Source organism: Hyperolius riggenbachi, chromosome 5 (assembly GCF_040937935.1).
Source record: "Hyperolius riggenbachi isolate aHypRig1 chromosome 5, aHypRig1.pri, whole genome shotgun sequence".
NCBI classification, from domain to species: domain Eukaryota; kingdom Metazoa; phylum Chordata; class Amphibia; order Anura; family Hyperoliidae; genus Hyperolius; species Hyperolius riggenbachi.
Genome location: NC_090650.1, coordinates 362,045,883 through 362,070,627, shown reverse-complemented (window position 1 = coordinate 362,070,627; position 24,745 = coordinate 362,045,883).

Below are 24,745 nucleotides of genomic sequence, written 5' to 3'. Positions count from 1 at the left end.
GCTCTGGGTTATCACTATACTAAACACGGTATTTCACGCTTTCGGGAATCATGGTGATTTCCAAAAGCTCAAGGCTTCAGCCTATCACTGCCGATCGTTCTCTTGTGCCCCAGGGGGACAGCCATGTCACACGGCTGTCCCCAGTACAGCGCTGCCTCAGATTGCATCGTTTTACCCAGTAATTAGACGGCGGTTTTGCCGTCTGTCTCCCGAGCGGCGACCGCCGCTGGGAGACCGAAGGCGGGGCGGAGCTCCGCCTCCCAAGCAGGAAATGCGCGCGCAGCCTGCGTGCAATCTCCTGCAGTAGCCGGCCTCAGGACTTGACACCAATTGGCGTTAGGCGGTCCTAGGGCTGCCGCTGCGGTCACACCCATTGGTGTGACGCGGTCTTCATGTAGTTAAAGGGCAACTGAAGCAAGAGGGATATGGAGGCTGCCATGTTTATTTCCTTTTATGCAATACCAGTTGCCTGGCTGTCTTGCTGAGTCTCTGCGTCTACAATATTTTTTGCCATAGTCCCTGAACAAGCATGCAGCAGATCAGGTGTTTCTGACATTGTCAGATCTGACAAGATTAGCTGCATGTTTGTTTCTGGTGTGTACTGCAGCCAAATAGATTAGCAGGACAGCCAGGCAACTGGTATTGTTTAAAGGGATATAAACATGGCAGCCTTCTTGTGTGTCTCACTACAGTTGTCCTTTAAGGGCACAGTGAATGTGCCAGAACCTGTAGTACTGGATCTAGCACAGGCTGAACCAATTAGGGCCGGTTCAAAATTGGAATGCAAATCGCAAGTCACGATTTTGCCGCGCTTTGCAGCTAAATCTTATCCACCCCATTCTCAATCCTAGCCAGTTAATTTTCACTCCTGTCCTGCTTGTCCTCTCCACACTGCAGTGTTCACCCTCCTCTTCTTGTTACCGGTAGGAGTAACTGCAGGACTGATCAACCCGGGGGCTACTTGTAGCATCGCAGTCTGCTGCCCATTGGGGATAGTGGTTCTGTTGAAGAGATTGCTTCTTCAGGATCCAGACACGTGAGCCTTGCATCCTTTACAATACCGTCAGGTGCCTGGAACTTGTTGAGTGATGTGCATAGTATACTGTATCACAAGCTATCAGGGCTATGCCTTCTGGTGGGCCTGTAGAAGACGGCTTCACTATTCTTACTTGAGCATGTCCAACTGGTAGGCAGGCAGGCAATGATGTAATAAAATGTAAGCTGATAGGAAGGAAGCTATAATACAGGGAGAGCTGGCTGGTACACCTTCCCAGCTCTTATGTGGCTATATTACCATGGTGGTCATCTAGGAGGAGGATGGTAAATTCTGCCTACAGTTTAGGTTTAGAAAAGCTTGTCCTGAAATAATTTTCCATATATAGTTACTCATGATTAAGGTTATGTAAATATTTAGTTCATTTATTGCCACCTATTGGTATTTCTAGGAAATTGCATGCACCTTATTTAATTAGTTGAATAAGACTTACAGGACTTCCAAGGTAAAAAAAAGAAAAAAGGATATACAGATTTACTTACTTGTGATCCACGGCCCTGCTCTCTGCCCCGATCGCTGACCCATATGGGTGGACGGCTTCTGTGCTGTGTTCACATGCGCTCGCACCACTATGGGGCTGATATTGGGGCCGTGCAGCACAGCGGAGCTGCAGCGAGGGACCCAGAAGACTTCTAGGGGCTGGAAGAAGCACCAGGTAAGTAAAGTAATGTCCTTTTTTCACCTTGGAAGTCCTTTGGCTGATGTGATGCAATTTTCATGTCAGATCTATGGACAGATTTTCAGATCAGTATTGCACAAAATCGATCCCGTTCCTCTTAAATGGGAGCAGATCAGACATGTCCTAAATTAGTGATGGACCTGCGGATCTGACATGAAAATTGCATCATGTGTACCAGGCATTAAAGAGACACTGAAGCATAAAATAAAAAATGATATAATTAATTGGTTGTGTAGTACGGATAATTACTAGAAGATTAGTAGCAAAGAAAATATTCTCATATTTTTATTTTCAGTTATATAGTGTTTTTTATAACCTTGCATTATTCTCTAATATTTGCAGTTTACACACTACTCAGCATTCTAAATGTTTTTACAGAGCAGTCTTGTGAACTATTGACCTGTCCTCTGGAGAATAAAGACAATACAGTGACTGACAGTTGAGATAACAAGCTGCAGAAGACAGAGCTTTCCGCGGCTTTGAAAGTCGTGGAGCTCAATGGCTTTTTTGCATAGAGAACTGGAGTTTCTTAACTCTTTCTGTACTGGAAACAATATAAGACTTATGTCTCTGCTCCTAATGTTTTATTTCTTAGCTGTATTACACATACAAATCATATCATTTTTTTTTCTCGCTTCAGTGTATCTTTAAAGTGGACTCAAACTCTTGCACAGCACACAATGAAAAATCTGTATTCCTCATATAGTTTCTGAAGATTTGACTTCTCTGGGTTGTGTGTTTCAAAGATAAGCACAAAGTGTCTAATTAGCTGTAAATAGACTACAGGAGCGCTCTGCTAGGAAGCTCTGGCGGAATCATTAAGGGCCCTTTTCCACTAGCAGTCTCTAGCATTCACGCTGAACGCTAGCGATTGCTGAATCGCAAAAGTGAAGGAAACCTCCGGCGATTGCGTTCACGATTTTGCTATGCACTGTACTGCATAGCAAAATCGCAGCAAAGATCGCTCCACGGCGCGATCGCGTTTGACAAAAAAAATGAATCGCGGTAGTGGAAATTGCCTACTGCAATTCCCATGTTAACCACTTGCCGACCGCGCACTCATAACGCGCGTCGGCAAAGTGGCAGCTGCAGGGCCAGCGACGCAGTATTGCGTCGCCAGCTGCAGGCTGATTAATCAGGAAGCAGCCGCTCGTGCGAGCGGCTGCTTCCTGTCAATTCACGGCGGGGGGCTCCGTGAATAGCCTGCTAAATGTAAACACAAGCGGAAATAATCCGCTTTGTTTACATTTGTACGGCGCCGTAAGGCAGATCGGCGATCCCCGGCCAATCAGCGGCCCGGGGATCGCCGCCATGTGACAGGGGACGTCCCGTCACTGGCTGCACAGGACGGATAGCGTCCTGTGCAGCTCGGAACACCAGGGGGGCCAGGTAGGAGAGGGAGGGGGAGGATTTCGCCGCAGAGGGGAGCTTTGAGGTGCCCTCCCCCCCCCCGCAACACCCGCAGGCAGGAGCGATCAGACCCCCCCAGCACATCATCCCCCTAGTGGGGAAAAAAGGGGGGCGATCTGGTCGCTCTGCCTGCACGCTGATCTGTGCTGGGGGCTGGAGAGCCCACCCAGCACAGATCAGCAACAACAGCGCTGGTCATTAAGGGGGGGGGGTAAAGGGTGGGTCCTCAAGTGGTTAATGTGCAAACCGTAGCGATTTAAAAAATCACTAGCAGTTTGTGATTTTGCGATTCAGCATCGCAAACGCCGCTAGTGGAAAAGGGCCCTAAGGCTTAACTCTTTCAGTACTCCTTGCAAAAGTGAGACCTAGTAAAACTTCATATTTTAATGGATTTCCATAATTTGTAATGAAGACATTTTTTTTCCATAAAGGTTATCATACTGTGGCTAACCATAGAGAGCAGAGAGGAAGTTCTGAGTTTATTTCAACTTTAAAGTGAACTTGTAGTGTCCCAAAGTAACAAATGTTAGATATTTACCTGTGTGGAGGGAAGTCTCTGGATAGTCCTGAGGCTCCCTATCTCCTTCTTGACCCCAATGGCAAGAGCTTGTTGGATATTTTCTCATGGTCATGCTCCGTCATGTATAAGTATGGCTGTACTGCGCCTCCACATGAGCGGCTCCAGCTACCTCCCAGGTACTGCTGTATGTGTGCGCGCTGTACAGCTGCACTCATGCACAGCGGGGAGCACAGCTGCAAACTAAAAGAGGGTCCCGGATATCAGCGGTGACACGGGGGAGGCCTCTGGACTGCCCTCTACCTGGGTAAGTATCTAACTTTTTTTTACTTTGGGGCACTACAGGTTTACAGCCTTGTTCAGAAGCAGTGACTTAACAAAAGGGGATGCAGAGGTAGTGACCACACCAGGGCCTCTGGACCAGAGGGCTCCTTCAAAGACTGTATTGGCTCTTTATTGATGCTATGCTGGTTCTGATCACCTTAAGCTGTGCTTTTATTAGCTGTAACCAATAAGAGACCTCCCCATCTCACACCTCTCTGACACAGCACCTGGTTTTGGTGTTCTATATCAATTGTTATGTATAGAGCGCTTGAGGTGTAACACTCACACTGGGGCCCAGAGCTCCTAAGCTATTTTACTGTTCAGAAGCAAGATGGTTTATGGTCAGAAGCGGTTCCCTCACACCACCTTTTGTAGGAAGGGTTAAGGTTAGGTGTGTTTTGGGATGGAGGGGGAGGGGTTGTTGCCTTGGGGGAGGTAGAATTAAGTTTAGCCAGAAAAGGGGGGGGGGGGGGGGGGTTGCGGGGAAGGTTAAGGTCAGGCATCGGTAGTGGGAGGGTTCACTGTGAGAATAGGCTTAGGTTTCACTATAGGAAAATAGCAAGATTTAATAACTATATTTGACAATCCTTTTTTACACGTTAATAGTAGAATATCAGTACATTTACTGTTGGGTTTCATGGGCGCACAAATTTCTATATACCCCCTTTTTTTTAATACCCCCTTGAGGACTCCTGCAGAGTAATTGGCATTGCGGTGAATTAAGGCAGCCTAATAGCGGAACATGCCGGCCAGACAGGTGAGTCACTCTGCTGCCGTATACTCTGCAGGGGCCCTGGGGACCACAATACACTTGGGAGGCCCGGCAGTTGGCTCAGGGATCCTGGGAAATTACCCAGTTGCCCCTATGCCATGGAAACACCCGCCCTGCCACTGCAATGCCCCACTGTGAACAAAGCCTTGGCTACAACTTTCATGCCATATAGTCTTCTACTGCAAGTAAAAGAATAAATATGTGTTTATGTGAGAGTGATGGTCTGAAAATGTGTTAACATAAATTTTTGAATCTTTTTGTACGCTGATTAGAATTCAGAACACTCAGATAATATACATCTAACATTAGAAGTAACATAATGCGCTTTGAGTCCTATGGGAGAAAAGCGCTTTACAAATGTTATTGTATTGTATTATTGTATAGAAGTAGAGATGTTCTGAATGGTTCGCACGCAAACTTATTCGCGCGAACAACACGGGTTCGCGTCGAATCGCAAACTTTATGCGAGTTCGACCCGCCCCTATACTACATCATTAGGCTAAACTTTGACCCTCTACATCTAAGTCAGCAAACACATGGCAGACAATCAGACTGCACTCCCTCCTGGAGCCCCCCCTCCTTATATAAGGCAGTGGCGTCAGCCATTTTCTCACTCTGTTTGCTGCTGTATTAGTGAGAGAAGGGAGAGACATTGGAGAGATAGGGAAAGCGATAGTTAGGAGGTTTGTTAGCTTGCTCCTTGCTGATATTTGTTGATGAAAAGCACCCCAAAACGAATGTTCTTCTGATGTGTTTTTTTGTGTGTGGCCCACTGACACTGCATATATAGCCCTGTCTGCCGCAGCTGGCCCTTGCTAATTGCTATACTGTGCCAGGCCCAGCACATTCAGTACCTATTGTGACTGCTGCACATTGTATTATAATACCAGTCACTGCATACCTTTCACTGCACCTGTGTGACCGCACGCTGTTTTATATACCAGTCACTGCCTACCTTTCACTGCATCCATGTGACCGCATGCTGTTTTATACACCAGCAGGCAGGGCATCCATTTTCACTGCACCTATGTGACTGCACATTGTTATACCAGCAGTCACTGCAACCTTTTCACTGCACCTGTGTGACTGCACATTGTTATACCAGCAGTTACTGCATACCTTTCACTGCACCTGTGTGACTGCACATTCATATACCAGCAGTCACTGCAACCTTTTCACTGCACCTGTGTGACTGCACATTGTTATACCAGTAGTCACTGCATACCCTTCACTGCACCTGTGTGACTGCACATTGTTATACCAGCAGTCACTGCATACCCTTCACTGCACCTGTGTGACTGCACGTTGTTATACCAGCAGTCACTGAATACCTTTCACTGAATGTGTGTGACAGCACGCTGTTTTATATACCAGCAGTCAGTGCATACCTTTTCACTTCATCTCCCCCCCAATATGGACAAAACAACAGGCAGAGCCAGAGGCAGGCCACCTGGCAGGTCTGTTCTAGGTCGTGCTGTCGTGATTTTGTGCGGCCCACGACCAAAGTACAGTGTTCAGAAGAAGGCATGTGCCATCAACCCCCAATATTGTCATGACGTAGTTGACTATTTAACACAGAACACCTCATCTTCCGCAGCTTCCGCTCAGAAGCGTGACATATCTTCCTCCTCCTGCTCTGATTCTGGCACCCCACTTAACACTCAGTCGGCAACCATCACCAAAGTGCCATCACCCTAGGACTCAGCGGTGTGGAATTTTTTGTGTGTGTCTGCCTCAGATGAGAGCGATGCCATCTGTACTTTCTGCCACTAAAAATTGAGCAGTGGAAAGACCAAGACCTGCGTAGGCACAACTGCCTTATGAAGGCACATGAGGAAAAAGCACAAACTGCAATGGGATGACCATCTGAGGAAAAGCAGCACACAAAAGCAAAGCCACGCACCACAGTGGAAGATACCAGGCCGCAATTATTTCTCAAAAAAGGCGATACCCAAACTGTACCGTAATGTTGAAAGGCAAGTGGTGTTATCTCTGGCACACAGCGTTGGGTCAAGGGTCCATCTGACCACGGATGCCTGGTCTGCAAAGCCTGCTCAGGCCTGCCCAAAGACTAAGTCAGTCCCCACACACAACATCTCTGCCTGCACGCCGTGTGACTGCCTGCCCCAAGACTAAGTCGGTCCCCACACAGCATCTCTGCCTGCAGGCTGTTTGACTGCCTTCTCCACCACCACCAACAGGGTCCAGGACTCCAGGTGGATTCCTGAATTTTTAAGGCCGCTGATAGCAGCGGCAGCTAACAAAAATATTTCTTTGTGGTGCGTGTACATGCCTAATTTTTCTGGCTGCACTGTGGCTGCAACAACAAAACAAAAGGCATGTACATGTGTCAATTCCCCTTTGTGATCGTTACCTTGCCGCGGTGAAGGGGCTTGCGTATTACAATGAAGTAATGACCTATATGAGTGTGTTGGGGGGAACACCCAAGAAAATAAGGTTGTTGCTTCATTGTGCACAGACCAAATTCGATCAGCTGGACAGTCACTGTTGTTTTCTCATTGAGCTACCTCAGCCCGACCACATGGGCTGGAAAGCCGCTGTCACCTGCACTCTCGCCAACGTGCGCACCAGCACGGCCATCTGTTTGCGATGCATTACACAGTGAGTTTGGTCTGTCAGTGTGAAGCAGTACACTACTTACACTAGCTGATTCATGTATACACACGTAAGTTGTTTTCAAGCACTTTAGTCCTCCAATTTAGGAATGCAATGTGATTTCTGCCTTTTAGGGACTATAACCCAGCTGTGCGTCAAATTGATAATATTCCCCGGGACTTTTGGCGTGTATCCCACTCTGCCATGCCCCCCCAGGTGTTAGATCCCTTGAAACATCTTTTCCATCACTTTTGTGGCCAGAATTAGTGTTTGTAGTTTTGAAAGTTCGCCTGCCCATTGAAGTCTATTGCGGGTTCGCGATGTTTGCCGGTTCGCGAACTTTTTCGCAAGTTTGCGTTTCGCGAACAAAATCGCGACATCGGAGGTACAGACTTTTTTTTTTGCAAATGTAATGTATAATACTGTATAAATATAATAGAAAGTTTACTTTACTTTAGCAAAACTTGCAGTTCTGAAATCTTCCAGCAGATGGAGGTATAGAATAGAAGAAAAACTCTAAGATGCCTTTGTAGAGCTTAGAGCTGGATTGTGTAATTCTTCACACTTAGAAAACTCTTTAGGGCCTGAGCCCACTAACGCAGTGCGCAGTTGTACGCAGTTGTGTCCGCTTTTTAGCATCTGTAGCATTGATGTGTCGATGAAAAGCGGACACAACTGCGCACAACTGCATTAGTGTGCTCAGGCCCTAAAGGATACCTTAGCACATAGCAAAAATTAAAAACGTGGGCGGGGGGAGGTGGATCGGGAGCAGGCATGTGTGGTGCGCTCTCCTCTACCCACCCCTCCCCCCCACCCATTCTCCTCTGTCGTCCTCCGTTTTCGTGTACTGACCCTCCAAAGCTACTTCACAAGCGCTGGCCGGCAACGCGTGTCCTTCATCACGTGCCTGAAGACGGGAGTGCTCTGCGCATACGCACTACATAGTTGTGATGTAGTGTGCATGTGCAGAGCGCTGCCGGCCATGGGTGTGATCAAGGACAGGCGTAGCCAGGCAGAGCCAGTCCTCACCGATCCTCCTGACCATGAAGTAGCTTCAGAGGGTTAGTGCACGAAAACGGAGGGCGACAGAGGAGAACAGGGGGTATGAGGAGAGCCCACCACACATGCTTGCTCCTCCCATTTTTAATTTTCGCTATGGGCTAAAACATACCTCCCAACTTTTTAAGATGAGAAAGAGGGACACTTAAGCCACGCCCCTAGACACAGATACCATAAAGATTTCATAAGAAAAATACGTTGTTTTATAATTCAAACCACCCAGGTCTTTTCTATCCTGGTTCATTTCCTTCATAGTAACATTTTAACATTAGTAATATATCAATTTACAGGATGGGAATAAAGTTTAGAGCCAATCAAACACATTTTTTAGTATATAAATATATATATTTACATAGAAAAAGGGACAAAGTCCTGAAAGAGGGACAAATGAGGAAGAAAGAGGGACAGAGGGACAGGGCTCCCAAAGAGGGACTGTCCCTCCAAAAGAGGGACAGTTGGGAGCTATGGCTAAAATATCAGTAAGTAAGTGTCAGTTAGGGACTAATTTATGACAATGGCCAGAAACATAATATTGATTAATATTTATCACCCACCTGTCACACCCATCGACTCAGGCCACCCACTCTGCTTATCCTGCAGAGCACTGACAGCTGGTCAGGAGCCGCTTTCATTGGCTCCTAACCACGTGATCAATGTAAGCCAATGGGAGTTGCTTACATAGATCGACAATGAAATCCGCTCCTGACTGGCTTACAGGGCTCTGTCGTCATAGAGACGGCAGGGCGAGTGAGCTGCGGTGGGCAGAAAGCAACACGATCGGCAGGAGCGACGAGAGTGGCGAGAATGTGCGGCAGCGGATATGAACTCTATGCCCTGGCAGGTATTAGGGGATCAAAACAGATTTCAATCCCCACCATCCTTAAGTGGTTAATCACACACCAAACAGGCTTTTTATCAAACACAGTTCATATCTCCCATGCAAAGCCTGAGTGTAAGCCCGGGGCAGGACAATCGCATTGCACTATGATCCCATCCATATGATCCTACAGCGCAAGGGACAGGGTAATATGCATTGTGCTGCCCCCTGCTCAGTGTCGTACTCCCTGCTGGGCAGGAAGTGCGTTACTCAATTACTGTCACTTTGCGCATGCGAGCCACGCCCCTACTGCGATAGCTCATGCACACATACCGCATCACCGTGCATTGCCATAAACTTGCATTGCTGCATAATCCGTGTGTCGGGATCTCCCTTCATCCACGTCCAGCATCCTCCATTTTAAAAATGGTGATGATTCTGTAACTACTTCTGGGTCTGTAATCTGTTAACCAGTAATATCGCTTGAGCTATAGGGAAACATGGACAATACCTTGCACATCAGTTGACCTTTCAGTTATAACTGGCAGCAACTGATATAGTAAAAAAGAGCTGTCTTCACTAGTGCGTTGTGCTGCAGATTTGAGCACTACATTCTGTGTTATGCATGGACATCAGAAAGATGTAGAATGTACTTTCTGATGTATCCACTGAAGTGCTGCGTTGGGAGGCGTGTTTGAGATGCAGGTCATGTTGCATTTTTTTGAAAAGCACAGGTAATGTAAGTCAATGGGTGCGTTTTAAAAAACTGAAACGTATACATACGTTTTTGAAAACGTGCTAGTGGAGACAGGCCCTAAGACTTTCAGCTTCCAGAGGGTCAAATCTGCCTAAATCTAGTTAGAACTGGAAGGAATTGTTGTTAGAAGAAAATGTCCAGGCCTGGTCTCGTTTAGAGACTGGGCCCTTCATGGGACTGTTTGGCCCCCCTACCCTGGGTAAACTATCCATACATATATAATATGTGGTGTCTGTGTTCATGTCACACACTTTGCTGTCACACACACTGCTATCCTCGGAAATAGACGGGGCAGAAAGCGAAGCAAGAGGAAACAAAAGAGAGGTAAGCGATCAGGACTGCTAACTAGACTGAGAGCTACTCCACATAAAACCCCTCTTCCTAGCGTACTGCTTGCAAATGTGAGATCCCTCGCAAATAAAATGGATGAGCTCCGACTGGATATCTCCACGTATAAAACTATGAGAGACTGTTGCCTTTTGATTTTTTTCGGAGACATGGCTGGACCCCTCCATAAAAGATGCTGCAGTTGAGCTTGCAGGTCACACGCTTCACCGTGCTGATCGAACGCATGATTCTGGCAAGCAGGGCCGGGCCGAGGCATAGGCTGGAGAGGCTCCAGCCTCAGGGTGCAGTGTAGGAGGGGACGCACAATTAATTCAGCTGTCATTCCTAATTGTGTATGAAGCAGAAATAAATAGGAAAAGGGGATACATAGCAGTGACTGCAAGCCAGATAACTAGATATTAAGGTGTTGGGGAGGTTTTGGGCCCTGTGGCCCTCTTAGTCTAATAGCAATCAGTGTGTGACGGCTGGGGTGGGAGGGATGGAGGGGCGCACTTTGGTGTCTCAGCCTTGGGTGCTGGAGGACCTTGTCCCTGCTCTGCTGGCAAGAAAACAGGTGGAGGACTATGTGTTTATATCAATAATGCTTGGTGCACTAACGTAACCATGATTAACAAGTCTTGTTCACCTGATGTGGAATATTTAATGCTGAGATGTCGACCGTTTTACCTACCCAGGGAACATACAGTTATTATAATTATGGCAGTATACATTCCCCCTCATGCCAATACTAAGTCAGCAAATGAACAACTGTTTGATATCATTAGTAAGCAACAGAATTTACACCCTGATGCAATTTTCATCATTGCTAGAGATTTTAACCAAGCAAATCTTAAGAAGGTATTTCCCAGATTTTATCAGCATGTGGACTGTAAAACCAGAGGAGAAAACACCTTGGATCATGTCTATACAAACATAAAAAGTGCCTATAAGATCACCCAACGCCCCCCACCGTGACAGTCTGACCATCTATCTTTGTTTCTTATTCCCGCATACAAAGCCATTATCAACACTGCTAAACCAATTAGCAAGTCTGTTAAAGTCTGGCCTGAGACTGCCATCTCTCAGCTCCAAGATTGCTTTGAAAATACGGATTGGGATATTTTCTTTCATGAAACAGACCTGGAGACGAGTACTTCCTCTGTATTGTCATATGTTAATTTCTGTGTGGACATGGTGTCCACACAGAAATTAACATATGACAATACAGAGGAAGTGTTTATGATTTGGGTAAACCGTAATTCTTTTGTTGACAGTGATGGTCACTGTCAACAAAAGAATTACGGTTTACCCAAATCATAAACCATGGATAACAAAAGAACTCAAGGGACTTCTAAGGAATAGAAACAAAGCTTTTAAAATACAGGACAAAGACGCATATTCTTCAGCCAGAGCAAATCTGAAAAAAGGCATACGAAATGCAAAACTTAAATACAAACAAAGGATTGAGGAAAGCTTTGAAAATGACTCAAACCCAAGGAGGATGTGGCAAAGCATTCAACTATTCACAGATTACAAAAAGAAGAATAGCACTCAATATACACTGGACAATAACATCCCCAGCCTAGCAGAGGAACTTAACAACTTCTTTGCTAGATTTGAAAAAGACAACAATCGGCCTCCAGTCAACTTTGGGCCCACTACAGACTCACAGCCATTAATCCTTCACATACATGAAGTGGAGCAAGCACTCACAAATATCAACACCAGGAAAGCTGCAGGTCCTGATGGTGTGCAAGGACGTGTGCTCCAGGCCTGTGCTGGTCAACTAGCGAAAGTTTTTACACAAATATTCAACCTCTCTCTGTCCTTGGGTGTAGTTCCATCAACCATTGTGCCAGTCCCAAAAAATCCTAGGATAACCTGTCTTAATGATTATCGACCAGTTGCTCTAACCCCTGTCATCGCCAAGTCCTTTGAACGACTGGTAGCCACACACATCAAGGCCTCCATCCCAGCAAATCTAGATCAACACCAGTTTGCTTACCGAACAAATAGATCGACTGAGGATGCCATCTGTGTAGCTCTCCATGCTGCCCTCTCACACCTGGAAAAGCCCAACTCCTATGTTAGGATGCTCTTTCTTGACTACAGCTCAGCATTTAACACCATTGTACCTAGTGACCAACAAACTCCATGCACTAGGTCTTGCTCCCTCCATATGTACTTGGTTATTGGACTTCCTTACTAATCACCCTCAAACTGTCAGACTAGGAAAACAGACATCCTCCACCCTTACCCTGAGCACTGGCGTGCCACAGGGCTGTGTATTAAGCCCTCTCCTCTATGCACTTTTCACCCATGACTGCCAGCCTATCCATACCTCAAACGTAATTGTTAAGTTTGCAGATGATACGACTGTCATTGGGCTTATATCAGACAATGAGGAAGCTGCATACAGAGAAGTTAGGAACTTAGGAAGTTAGGAAGTTAGGAACCTGACTGCATGGTGCGACATTAACAACCTGTTATTAAATACAAAGAAGACCAAAGAAATTATTCTGGACTTTAGGACCACCAAAAAGACTACTCACCTACCGCTAATGATCAATGCAGAGGCTGTGGAGAGAGTTTCCAGCTTCAAATTTTTGGGAGTCACCATCGCAGAGAACCTGTCCTGGGCTGACAATGCTTTAGCTCTAACTGGCAAAGCACAACAACGCCTCTACTTTCTGAGAAAACTAAGGAGCGCTAACCTCCCACAGAAGCTGCTGGTTAATTTCTACAGATGCACTATAGAAAGCGTTCTGACCAATTGCATGACGGCCTGGTACAACAGCTGCACGAAGGCTACTAGAGAAGCCCTGCAGTGAGTTGTTAAAACAGCAGAAGCCATTATTGGCAATGAACTACCATCACTGGAACTTTTGTATAATACTCGCAGATTGAGAAGGGCCAAAAACATTATCAAGGACAACACTCACCCTGGAAATGCCATGTTTGAGCTCCTTCCATCAGGTAAACGTTTTAGATCAATCCGCACACACACAAACAGACTGAAAAACAGCTTTTTCCCATCCGCCATAAACTTGATAAACTCTGAATCCTCTCTGAAATAATTAACACTGTGTACAAATTGTTTAAACATCTGTAATACCTGGCATACTTGTATAATTTCTTCTCTTCCTTGTTACTATCACTATGTTCCCTATATGCACCGTGGGGTTGTCATGAAAAGTAATTTCGTTGTGTTACACAATGACAATAAAGTCAATTGAATTGAAATTGAATTGAATTTGCTACTGTTTTTTTTTCATTTTTCTTTCAGGTTCACAGCTGTTGCTGGGAAGTTTGTTACGTTTCTGAAGTACCTGAGGTAATCTTGGATCTGATTGGACTTGTGGTACCTGAGGTGATCTGGGAGCTGATTGGATAAAGGTTTGGGCGCCTGTTCCAGGCTGACCAATGATATGGTCAGTGAAGGTGCATATATATATATTGAACTCTATTCAGCAGTGTACATCAGCAGCGTTTTGCCCTCCCTCCGTTCCTTGTCACTGGCCTCAATTTTATTGTCATCAAGGTCATGGACAGATTGGTTTGTTCATGGGAAATGGCATCCAACGAGTTGGGTGGACATCTGGAAGTTTTTTGACTTGCTTGGGTCTACCGACCTAGTGATGAGCGACAACTGATTTTATATTTACGGTAAATTCTATTTATTTATTTAACGTTATTTATGGTTGAGAGTTTTTGGATTAATAAAGTTATTTAACCATGTTTTTATTTATTTGAAACCCTAATAAAAGGCTGCGGCGTATTTTAAACCATAATTGTTGTCTGTCTTTGTTTATTAGTATCAAGTTTCTGGTATAATGTTTGGTTGTGGGGGGGGGGGGCAATTTACAGTCCCATGGTGAGCTTCTGAAAGGAACTGACAGCGTGGAAAGTATGTATTCATTTGCAGGTACATCATGTGTTTATTTTAAATAATTTTACTCGGCTCAGGTTTACTTTAGGCACAGAAACCACATTAAAAGGGATATAGAAGGAATACAAATGTGAGATTTTATTAAATCCAGAAAAATAAAACTAAACGCAGTATACATTCAGAATCCATACAAACTGAAAGCATGGAATCTAATGACAGGATAAATATCAGTGTCATTGCTTCCTACTTGGTTTTGCACATATGAGTTCCTTAGGGGCCTAGGATCCGAAGCAGGTGGATTTGGCGCCATGCACAAGCCGCGTTGCGCCTGAGTTGGGTGGTGCTATAGTAGTAATGCTAAGGTGCGTGGCCCGCCCACGGGTAATTTGGTGTTCTGCCGATCGCCGGACCCTGAATTACTTCTCCCCCAGAGTTTCTATGACTCGGAGGGGGATTAGTATTTAACGCTGCCGGGAATTTGAGCAGAAGCCGAGTGAGCCGTTATTCGGCTCACCCTGCACCCACCTCAGCAGCGATGTCATAATACGTACGTCTAGGATCTCCTAATTTGACTGAAAGTATTTCATTTACTGCCTGTTTAGATAAGTGACTTAGGTGTTGGTGTGTCTGCGTTCTTAAAGGGATACTGTAGGGGGCCAGGGGAAAATGAGTTGAACTTACCCGGGGCTTCTAACGGTCCCCCGCAGACATCCTGTGTTGGCGCAGCCACTTACCGATGCTCCGGCCCCGCCTCCAGTTCACTTCTGGAATTTCTGACTTTAAAGTCAGAAAACCACTGCGCCTGCGTTGCCGTGTCCTCGATCCCACTGATGTCATCAAGAGCGCACAGCCCAGGCCCAGTATGGTCTGTGTCTGCGCAGTACACTCCTGGTGACATCAGCGGGAGCGAGGACACGGGCATGCAGGCGCAGTGGTTTTCTGACTTTAAAGTCAGAAATTCCAGAAGTGAACAGGAGGCGGGGCCGGAGCATCGGTGAGTGGCTGCGCCAACACAGGATGTCTGCGGGGGACCATTAGAAGCCCCGGGTAAGTTCAGCTCATTTTCCCCCGACCCCCCTACAGTATCCCTTTAATATTATGTGGAATAATTGGCTGTAGCTTACCTTCCCTGCAGGACCTTTACACTAGCAGGTTTAAAAAGAGAGCAGCTAAGATTGCCTCTGACCCCTCTGACCCTGCCCACTCCATCTTCCAGTTTTTGCTTTTAGGAGTAAGATACTGGTCAGTTGCAACAAAAACTTCCAGGCATAGGATCAGCTTCCTCCCTCAGGCGGAAAATGAACACTTCTCACCCTGTTTACTATGACTTTATCTTATATACTGTCCTTGACTTGTAATTACCTACACTGTGTTTCCTTGTGTTGTTTTTGTTTGTTTTGGCCAAATAAAATTGATTCTGATTCTGAAAAGAGTTAAGGTGGCCACACACCATACATTTTTTTAAATATCTGTTCAATACAAGAATAGCAATCAATTTTTCTGACTGATTGTAACAATTCAAAAATCTGACCAATGTACCACACACCTACTGTATGTTCAATTTTTCCCCAATCATGAATAAAATAATTGAAAGTTCAGAAAAAAATGATTGGAACTGTACATCAAGTAACTGACTATCCATCACACACCATACAGTTCTTGATAAAGTTTGTCTGACATTTCCAACATGTTTAATCTCCAAAAATTGAAAAAAAAAGTAAAATGGGAAATTTGATTGCATTTATCTATTGAAAAAAAAAGAAAAGCTCTCGATTTTTTGGGACAACCAATCGAAATGATCCAATTGATGAAAAATTGGATCTTTTAATTGTATGCAGTGTGGCCACCTTTTGGACTTGGAAAGTTGAGTTTACATGGTGTGTTGTGGCGTGGTGGCAGAGCCTGTACATTGTCCTGCTTTTATTTATAGCTGTCCTGCTTTTATGGCCTTTACTTTTTAACAACACATTTAAAAAAACACCTGCCAACAGGAAATCCCAGGCTGCTAACGAGGTCTGATAAGAAAGATCACGTTTCTACTGGATGTCCATGAAAAGTGGCAAAAGTAGGACATGACACCTAATGGACTTGAGATAATGCCTTCTTACTTTTATCAAGATGGGTGGGGAAGGAGTATTATCGGAAGGAATCCGGAAAACACGTCTGAGTTTTTGTGACTCTGGAAGTGAATGCATATTCGATCCAGATTCTACATACAAGAGCCTCATTGATGAGAGATTCAGCTATGCACTCAGAGGAACCTCAATGAATGGCTGGGAAAGATACAGGGATGTCCGAATCCAGCTAGCAAGTGGGTGCAGATACTGCTCGTCCCACCAGAGCGGCCAGGAAGGGAAAATAGCCATCGGCATTTATCACAACTTGTACACGGCAAGAAAAGCTGAACTAGACAAAGATACACTGGGTCTAATAAAGAACTCCCCCCCAAAAAAAATAAATAAATAAATACAAATATATATATAAACTGTTTTCACATTTCATTCTCCAGTGCGTTACTTATAATGTGACTTAAATGTGACACAGAAGCAGAAAAAAGAATGGTATAATGAATTGTATGTATAGTATGGATGATTCATAGAACATTAGCAAAGAAGAGTCTCATATTTTTATTTTCAGTTATATGGCTTTCTTTTATAACATTGTATCATGCGCTAATATTTGCAGTTTACAAATTACACTCTGTATTTTAAATGATGAAACAGAGATAATGACCATTTGAACTTCCTGGCAGAAAAAAACCTTAAACAAACGAGAAACAGTGAGAGACAGGTTGAGATAAGTGCTTCAGAAAACAGCAGTATAGCCAACCCAAGTTGGGTTGAACAGCTCAGAAAAGCTCTTTTGCACGAATAACAAATGATGTTTCTTAAAGCGGAATGAAACCCAGAATTTCTTCTTTGCTCTAAAAAATTATTTACACCATATTATATATAACCAGCATTTTTTTTTTTACTAGAACAGCATTCAGTTAGTTAAACACAGGTCTTGAAAGTTCAGTGCAGAGAAATCTGGACGCATCCGAAGTGTAGATAATGATATCTTGTGTTTACTTAATTGTATCAAGTGAGGAATGTGACACATTCTCTGACTGCGCAGAAGCTCCTGGACACCGAGATACACTGAAAGCATTTCTGCCTTAAATACATAATGAATAAAACCAGTTATTAATAAAATGCAAAGGCAGCTCTCAAAGCAAAAAACTGTACTTTTGGGAACTTGTAATTTCTAAATGAATAATAATAGTTATGCACAAATGCAAATAAGAAAACCGCATGGCATATAAAAAGTAGGAAAACATGTTTTTATTGAATATTATGTCAGGTTTTTATACCGCTTTAACTCTTCCTGTACTGGAAACAATATAAGATTCATATCTGTGCTACTAATGCTCTATTTCTTACACATACAAATCATATCTCCTAAGTTTATTTTGCTTTCAGATTCCCTTTAGGCCTCTTTCCCACCAAGACGTTGCGTTTTAGGGGACGTTATGGTTGCATAACGTGCGCGACGCCTGGTGGTATTGGAGGAGGACGCCAGAGTGAGCCGCATTATGCAGCTCTTTGTGCGCACTGCGCAGTACAGACTGCGGAGACCACGTGATCGTTCCGATCACGGGGTCTCCGTGGCGCTGATTGGCTGGCGGGACCACGTGATGCGGAGTGTTCCACTCCACATCACGTGGTCCCGCCAGCCAATCAGCGGCCACTCCAGGAAGCCAACAATGCAAGTGCAGTGAATATTAAGTAGACATGTGCCTGGCTACATTAGCGGACTTTCCCCACCTCCTCTCTGGCAGCATATATATAAGAAAACATTACAGAGCATGTGCACACAGTCTAACGCGGCTAAAGCCGCATATAACGTACTGCATGTTGCACTTTCCCAGAACGTGCAGCGTTTCCCTGTAACGCAACGTGGGCACTGTGAACAGCCCATTGATTTTACATTACTATGCGTTGGGCTGCGTTACAGGCTGCACTAACGTGTGCCTGTAACGTCTTACTGTGAAAGCAGCCTTAAAGGACACTTGATGTGAGACAGGACATTGTTGTGAGACAGGACATTGTTTTCCAGCAGCAAAGGCAAACGCTCCAAAGTGGGATAGATTGGTCCCGCTTCCCCTATAAAGAGTTCCCTTGTGATCTAGTGGTCCACCCTTCCCTATACAGCGTTCCATTGTGGTCTAGTGGTCCCCCTCCCTTCTCTTTACATTTCCCCAGTATCTAGTGGCTCCCACCCTCTTTCCCCTATACAGTTCCCTGTTGTCTAGTGGAAACCACCCTCCCCTTTAATTTCCTTGGTATCTAGCGGCACCCACTCCCTCCCCTATAACATTCCCTGGTGTCTAATGCCTCCTCCCTCCCCTATACAGTTCCCTATTGTCTAGTGGCCCCCTCCCTCTCCTTTACATTTCCTAGACATCTAATGGCAAACCTTATCATATTTGCTCTGGTGGCCTCACACCCTTCTGTGTACAAGTGCAACCGCACTGCATTTGCAGGAGCCCTGTCTACACCTATGCAGTAGCACGAAACCGCTTCATGATACTGCATAGGAACAGAAAGGATTCGAGCAGATCATTTCTTCATCTGAGTTAGGCCAGCTGACAGGCTGCACAGGATATTGCATTAGCTCCTGGTTGATGATCATGGTGGCCTGTGTGTTTGTACATACCATAGCTTTAGGGATCTGCTGTGAACTGGAAGGAAGGGTTAAATCCCTCAGTCAGGGCTCCTTACTGTAATTGTATTGTAGTGCATTGCGGATGAAGAGATAAAACCTGCATTATTCTGTACAGGTGAGTCCCCTGAAGGCTCTAATGGAGCAGCACACTCCCTCTCTTGGCTTGCTGCTGAGGTAAAGCTGGCAGCTATACAGCTGGGAATGGTTAGTCTCACACAGAAGTGTGTAGGGTCTCTCTCGCTGCACAGACCTTTGTACTGTGAGTAAATGTTAGCTTAGTAAGGCTTCTGTTCATAATACAGAACAAAAATGATGTGGAACAGTATTTGGGAATCACTTAACAGTATCTTCGGTATAATGGAAATTCTGCTTTTGTTTAGAAAAACTCTGCTTTCAATTGAGTTCAGTTTATAACAAGAATTAGTGGCAAACATTAATTCAACTTGATTAAAAAGTCTATGCTCTACGTCTTTGACCAGTACTAGGGGCGTCAAAACCACCCCTGGGCTCCGAAGCAAAATTATCATGAGGCCCCACTGTTCCATTCCATCCCCCTCCCCTGGCACATGTGGCCAGTCACATACACAGCTCCCCACATGCAAAGTAAGCGCATGGAGCAGTGTAATATTTACCTGTTCCAGCGCTGTGTCAGGTGTCCTCTTCCTCCCAGCAGCCACTGGCTCTATGCTGCATAGTCAGCTCCTGATCATGTGATCATCAGAAGCCAGTGTTATGCAGGCATAGAGCTTGAAGCTGCTGGGAAGAAGAGAATACCTGAGGCAGTGCTGGTGAAGGTAAATGCACACTCCCCCTGTGCTAACTCTGTCAGGTGATCCCTGTGCCCCTCCTCTTCCACCTATCCCCTCTTTATGATTCCAGCAGCATCTCTCTCTTATTACATGACACCACTAAGGTGAAAAAGGAGAAAATATTGGGGGGGGGGGGGGGGGGGGCATCCTAATACTGGGGCACATATGGCTACTTATACTGGGAGGGCTACCTTATACTAGGGGCACATCTAGCTATCTATACTGGGGGGCTACCTAATATTGGGGACACATATGTCTACATAATAATGTGGGAACATCTGGCTACCTATGTTGTGTGTGGGAGGCTACCTATTACTGGGGGCACATCCGTTACCTTTACCAGGGGGATGGACCTCCCTAATACTGGGGTCACATCTGCTATCTGTACTAAATGGGGGGCTGCTTAATACGCTACCTATACTGGGAGGGAGGATCTACTTAATACTGGCAGCACATCTGCTGCCTATACTGTAGGAACACCTAATACCTGAGACACCTCCTATACTGGTGGGCTACCTAATACTAGGTGGACATCTGGCTACCTATACTGGAGGGGAATCTACTTGATACTGGAAACACATCTGCTGCCTATACTGGGGGAGAGTCACCCAATACTGGGGATGCAGCTTCTACCTATACTGGGAGTTACCTAATACTCCAGACACACCTGCTACTTACTGTAAAGCTGGAGCCACCACGGACAGGGTGAGCTATAATTTACGTTTACTTTTGCCACATATAGTGTCTTTGTACAAAAGATTTACTTTATGAAGCTGCTTGTGTACGCACGCCAGAAGCTGGTTTCTGACAGCACAGTCACTGGTAAGGCTCCAGGAGAAAAGGAAAGTAGACCTATTAACCTTTTTTTTTTTAAATCAAGAGTCTGTTCTTAGGAATTACTTTAAATGTGGCTCTCCTGTTCCAAGCTTCTCCTTCTCCTCCTATCAGTATTCACGTGTGTCTCCTTCTTGTTGCAAGTCAAGACAGCATGCCCAGAACATCCCCCGACTCATTTCCACATAAATATAACGAGGCAATAGAAATACAATCTTGCCTGAGCCCTAAGCCTCTACATCTGGCTACACTGTAAATAACTGAAATGTAAATATCTGGCAATAAAGCGTAACTTGCATCAATACGACACCATTCATTTAGTCAGTATTACTGTGCAGAAAGTAATTTAAATTCCTCATTTTACTTTATTTGTGATGTTTTTCTAACAAGAAATAAACATCAAAACATTGAAAGTGCGTAGATGAGAAATGAGAGGGAGAATGGTGATTGAAATCACCAACAAGTATTTCTAAGATAATTTGTAACTGAAGATCTTTTATGCCTCATTCAGTTCATCATGCTGGTATTTTCCTGCAGAAAGAAGAAAATAATCCAAATAAGATTATCTCTGCTAGACTGGAAGCTGCACCATATCTACCGTATAAAAGGAAGGGAAGTCTGTGTATAGAGTTTTCCTGCTAATGTATTATTTCCTTCAAGGCAGGTCAGCTCTGCCACACATACAATTTACATTTTAGGATATCGCTTTCACCAGTAATGCACAAGATGGGATTACCAAGGTTGGATGTTTAACAAAATATACATTTTTTCTTAAAGCGGAATATAACCCTGCATTTCAACTTTGCTCTAAAACATTATTTACAGCATATTATATGCAACCAGCATTTTTCTTTTACTAGACCAGCATTGGAAGGGTTAAACACAGAGGTTTAAAGTTCCGTGGAGAGATATGCAGAAGTTCAGATAGATACATTAACTAAATAGAATGTCAGAAGTTATAAATGTTACACCGGGCGGATCGCTCAAAATCAGTCTTATCACCCGAACGTCAGTCTGTACACACGCCCGATTTGGCGTGTGGACGACTGAATGACGGGACGTTCAAACAACCCGTCGTTCGGAAAAGTCCGACGTGTGTATGGGCCTTTACAGGATCTTCTCAAAAAATTAGCATATTGTGATAAAGTTCTTTATTTTCTGTAATGTACTGATAAACATTAGACTTTCATATATTTTAGATTCAAATACACACAACTGAAGTAGTTCAAGCCTTTTATTGTTTTAATATTGATGATTTTGGCATACAGCTCATGAAAACCAAAATGTCCTATCTCAAAAAATTAGCATATTTAATCCGACCAATAAAAGAAAAGTGTTTTTAAAACAAAAAGTCAACCTTCAAATAATTATGTTCAGTTATGCACTCAATACTTGGTTGGGAATCCTTTTGCAGAAATGACTGCTTCAATGCGGCGTGGCATGGAGGCAATCAGCCTGTGGCACTGATCAGGTGTCATGGAGGCCCAGGATGCTTCGATAGTGGCCTTAAGCTCATCCAGAGTGTTGGGTCTTGCGTCTCTCAACTTTCTCTTCACAATATCCCACAGATTCTCTATGGGGCTCAGGTCGGGAGAGTTGGCAGGCCAATTGAGCACAGTAATGCCATGGTCAGTAAACCATTTACCAGTGGTTTTGGCACTGTGAGCTGGTGCCAGGTCGCACTGAAAAATGAAATCTTCATCTCCATGAAGCTTTTCAGCAGATGGAAGCATGAAGTGCTCCAAAATCTCCTGATAGCTAGCTGCATTGACCCTGCCCTTGATAAAACACAGTGGACCAACACCAGCAGCTGACATGGCACCCCAGAACATCACTGACTGTGGGTACTTGACACTGGACTTCAGGCATTTTGGCATTTCCCTCTCCCCAGTCTTCCTCCAGACTCTGGCACCTTGATTTCTGAATGACATGTAAAAGTTGCTTTCATCTGAAAAAAAGTACTTTGGACCACTGAGCAACAGTCCAGTGCTGCTTCTCTGTAGCCCAGGTCAGGCACTTCTGCCGCTGTTTCTGGTTCAAAAGTGGGTTCATGCTTCCATCTGCTGAAAAGCTTTATGGAGTTGAAGATTTCATTTTTCAGCATGACCTGGCACCTGCTCACAGTGCCAAAACCACTGGTAAATGGTTTACTGACCATGGTATTACTGTGCTCAATTGGCCTGCCAACTCTCCTGACCTGAACCCCATAGAGAATCTGTGGGATATTGTGAAGAGAAAGTTGAGAGATGCAAGACCCAACACTCTGGATGAGCTTAAGGCCGCTATCGACGCATCCTGGGCCTCCATAACACCTGAGCAGTGCCAAAGGCTGATTGCCTCCATGCCACGCCGCATTGAAGCAGTCATTTCTGCAAAAGGATTCCCGACCAAGTATTGAGTGCATAACTGAACATAATTATTTTAAGGTTGACTTTTTTTGTTTTAAAATCACTTTTCTTTTATTGGTCGGATGAAGTATGCTAATTTTTTGAGATAGGAAATTTGGGTTTTCATGAGCTGTATGCCAAAATCATCAATGTTAAAACAATAAAAGGCTTGAACTACTTCAGTTGTGTGTATTTGTATCTAAAATATATGAAAGTCTAATGTTTATCAATATATTACAGAAAATAATGAACTTTATCACAATATACTAATTTTTTTAGAAGATCCTGTAGATACATTTATGTAAACAAAATGTATCTATGTAAGCTTCGGATGCGTCTGCAGTTCTCTCCAGGAACTTTAAAGCTCTGTGTAACCCTTCCAATGCTGGTCTAGTAAAAAAAAAATGCTGGTTGCATATAATATACTGTAAATAATGTTTTAGAGCAAAGTTGAAATGCAGGGTTATATTCCACTTTAAAGCGGGATTGTCAGCCAGAAAATAAAATTCCATTCATCGACTGTGTTTTTCATGTAATCCACATCCTGACCCTGCATTCCAATATAATCATAAATGTTTCTGCTGTAATGAATCTTGTGCTAGGTACGCACCATACAATTTTCTGTTATGCTGGGAATACATGGCTCGATTCTGAGCCATTTAGATGCTTCGATCGATAAGTTCCGACATGTCCGATCTCCCGCCTGATCGTTTCCGCGCTCGATTTCCGCATTGAGTGCAATGGAAAAAGATAAGAAAAACGAGCGGAAGATACGAGAATCACCTGCGGAATCGAGTGGGGAATCGATCGGGTGGCAGCAAAATTGAGCCGTGTATGCCCAGCATTAGATTTTCTGTTAGATTTACCTGCCAGATTTTTTCCAACATGTTAAAAAAACAATCTGGCAGGTAAATCTAACAGAAAATTGTATGGTGTGGCATCAATTCATCAAAGGCTGCTAGGTACACTCCATACAATTTTCTGTTCAATTGACCTGCCAGATGTTGGAAACAATCTATCTGGCAGGTAAATGTAACAGGAAATATAACAAAAAATTGTATGGTGTGTACCTGGCATTAATTCATTCAGTCTGGCTCTATTCTGGTACATTGCCAGGGAGAAGGAAGCTTGTTATCTCCCCTCCTACATTCCTGCTCCTCACTGAATGGCTGAGGGCAGTTTAGTCTGACATGAAGTTGTGAAGGGAAATACACCTCACCCCTCTGCAGAAGCTGATGAAATACAATCTATGCCGGGGTGTGGAGCTCAAATACAAAGTGGGCCGAAATTGTACACCAGTGACCTAGTCATGGGCCAATCTTGATGTCTATTGGGCACCATCCTCCCTCTTCCCAGGTGGCCCTCTCCCTCCCCTATACTGTTCCTTGGTGTCTAGTGCTTTCCCCCTCCCTCTCCCATATGGCTTCCCTGTTGATCTAGGGCTTCACCTTCAATACAGCTTCCCTGGTGGTTTAGAGTGGGGTGGGCCAAACATAATCCAAAGTGGGGAAACCACTTGAGGGCCAAATTTAATGGCGTTGAGGGCCAGATTTGGCATGTATGCTCTATGCTGTGCTCACATGTGTTTAAAAAGCAAGCTAGATATGACAGTGCAGATTCTAGGAGAAAAAAAAAGAGTAAGGGCGAAAATGACATAAGGATTAGCTTCAGTCAGAGGCAGTAAAGATAGAAAATGCCTGGAACAGTTTTCTATAATTCACTGAAATCTAAAGTGGACAGTACAATACATAAGTTATGTAAGTAGAACAAGTATTTATCTAATTATA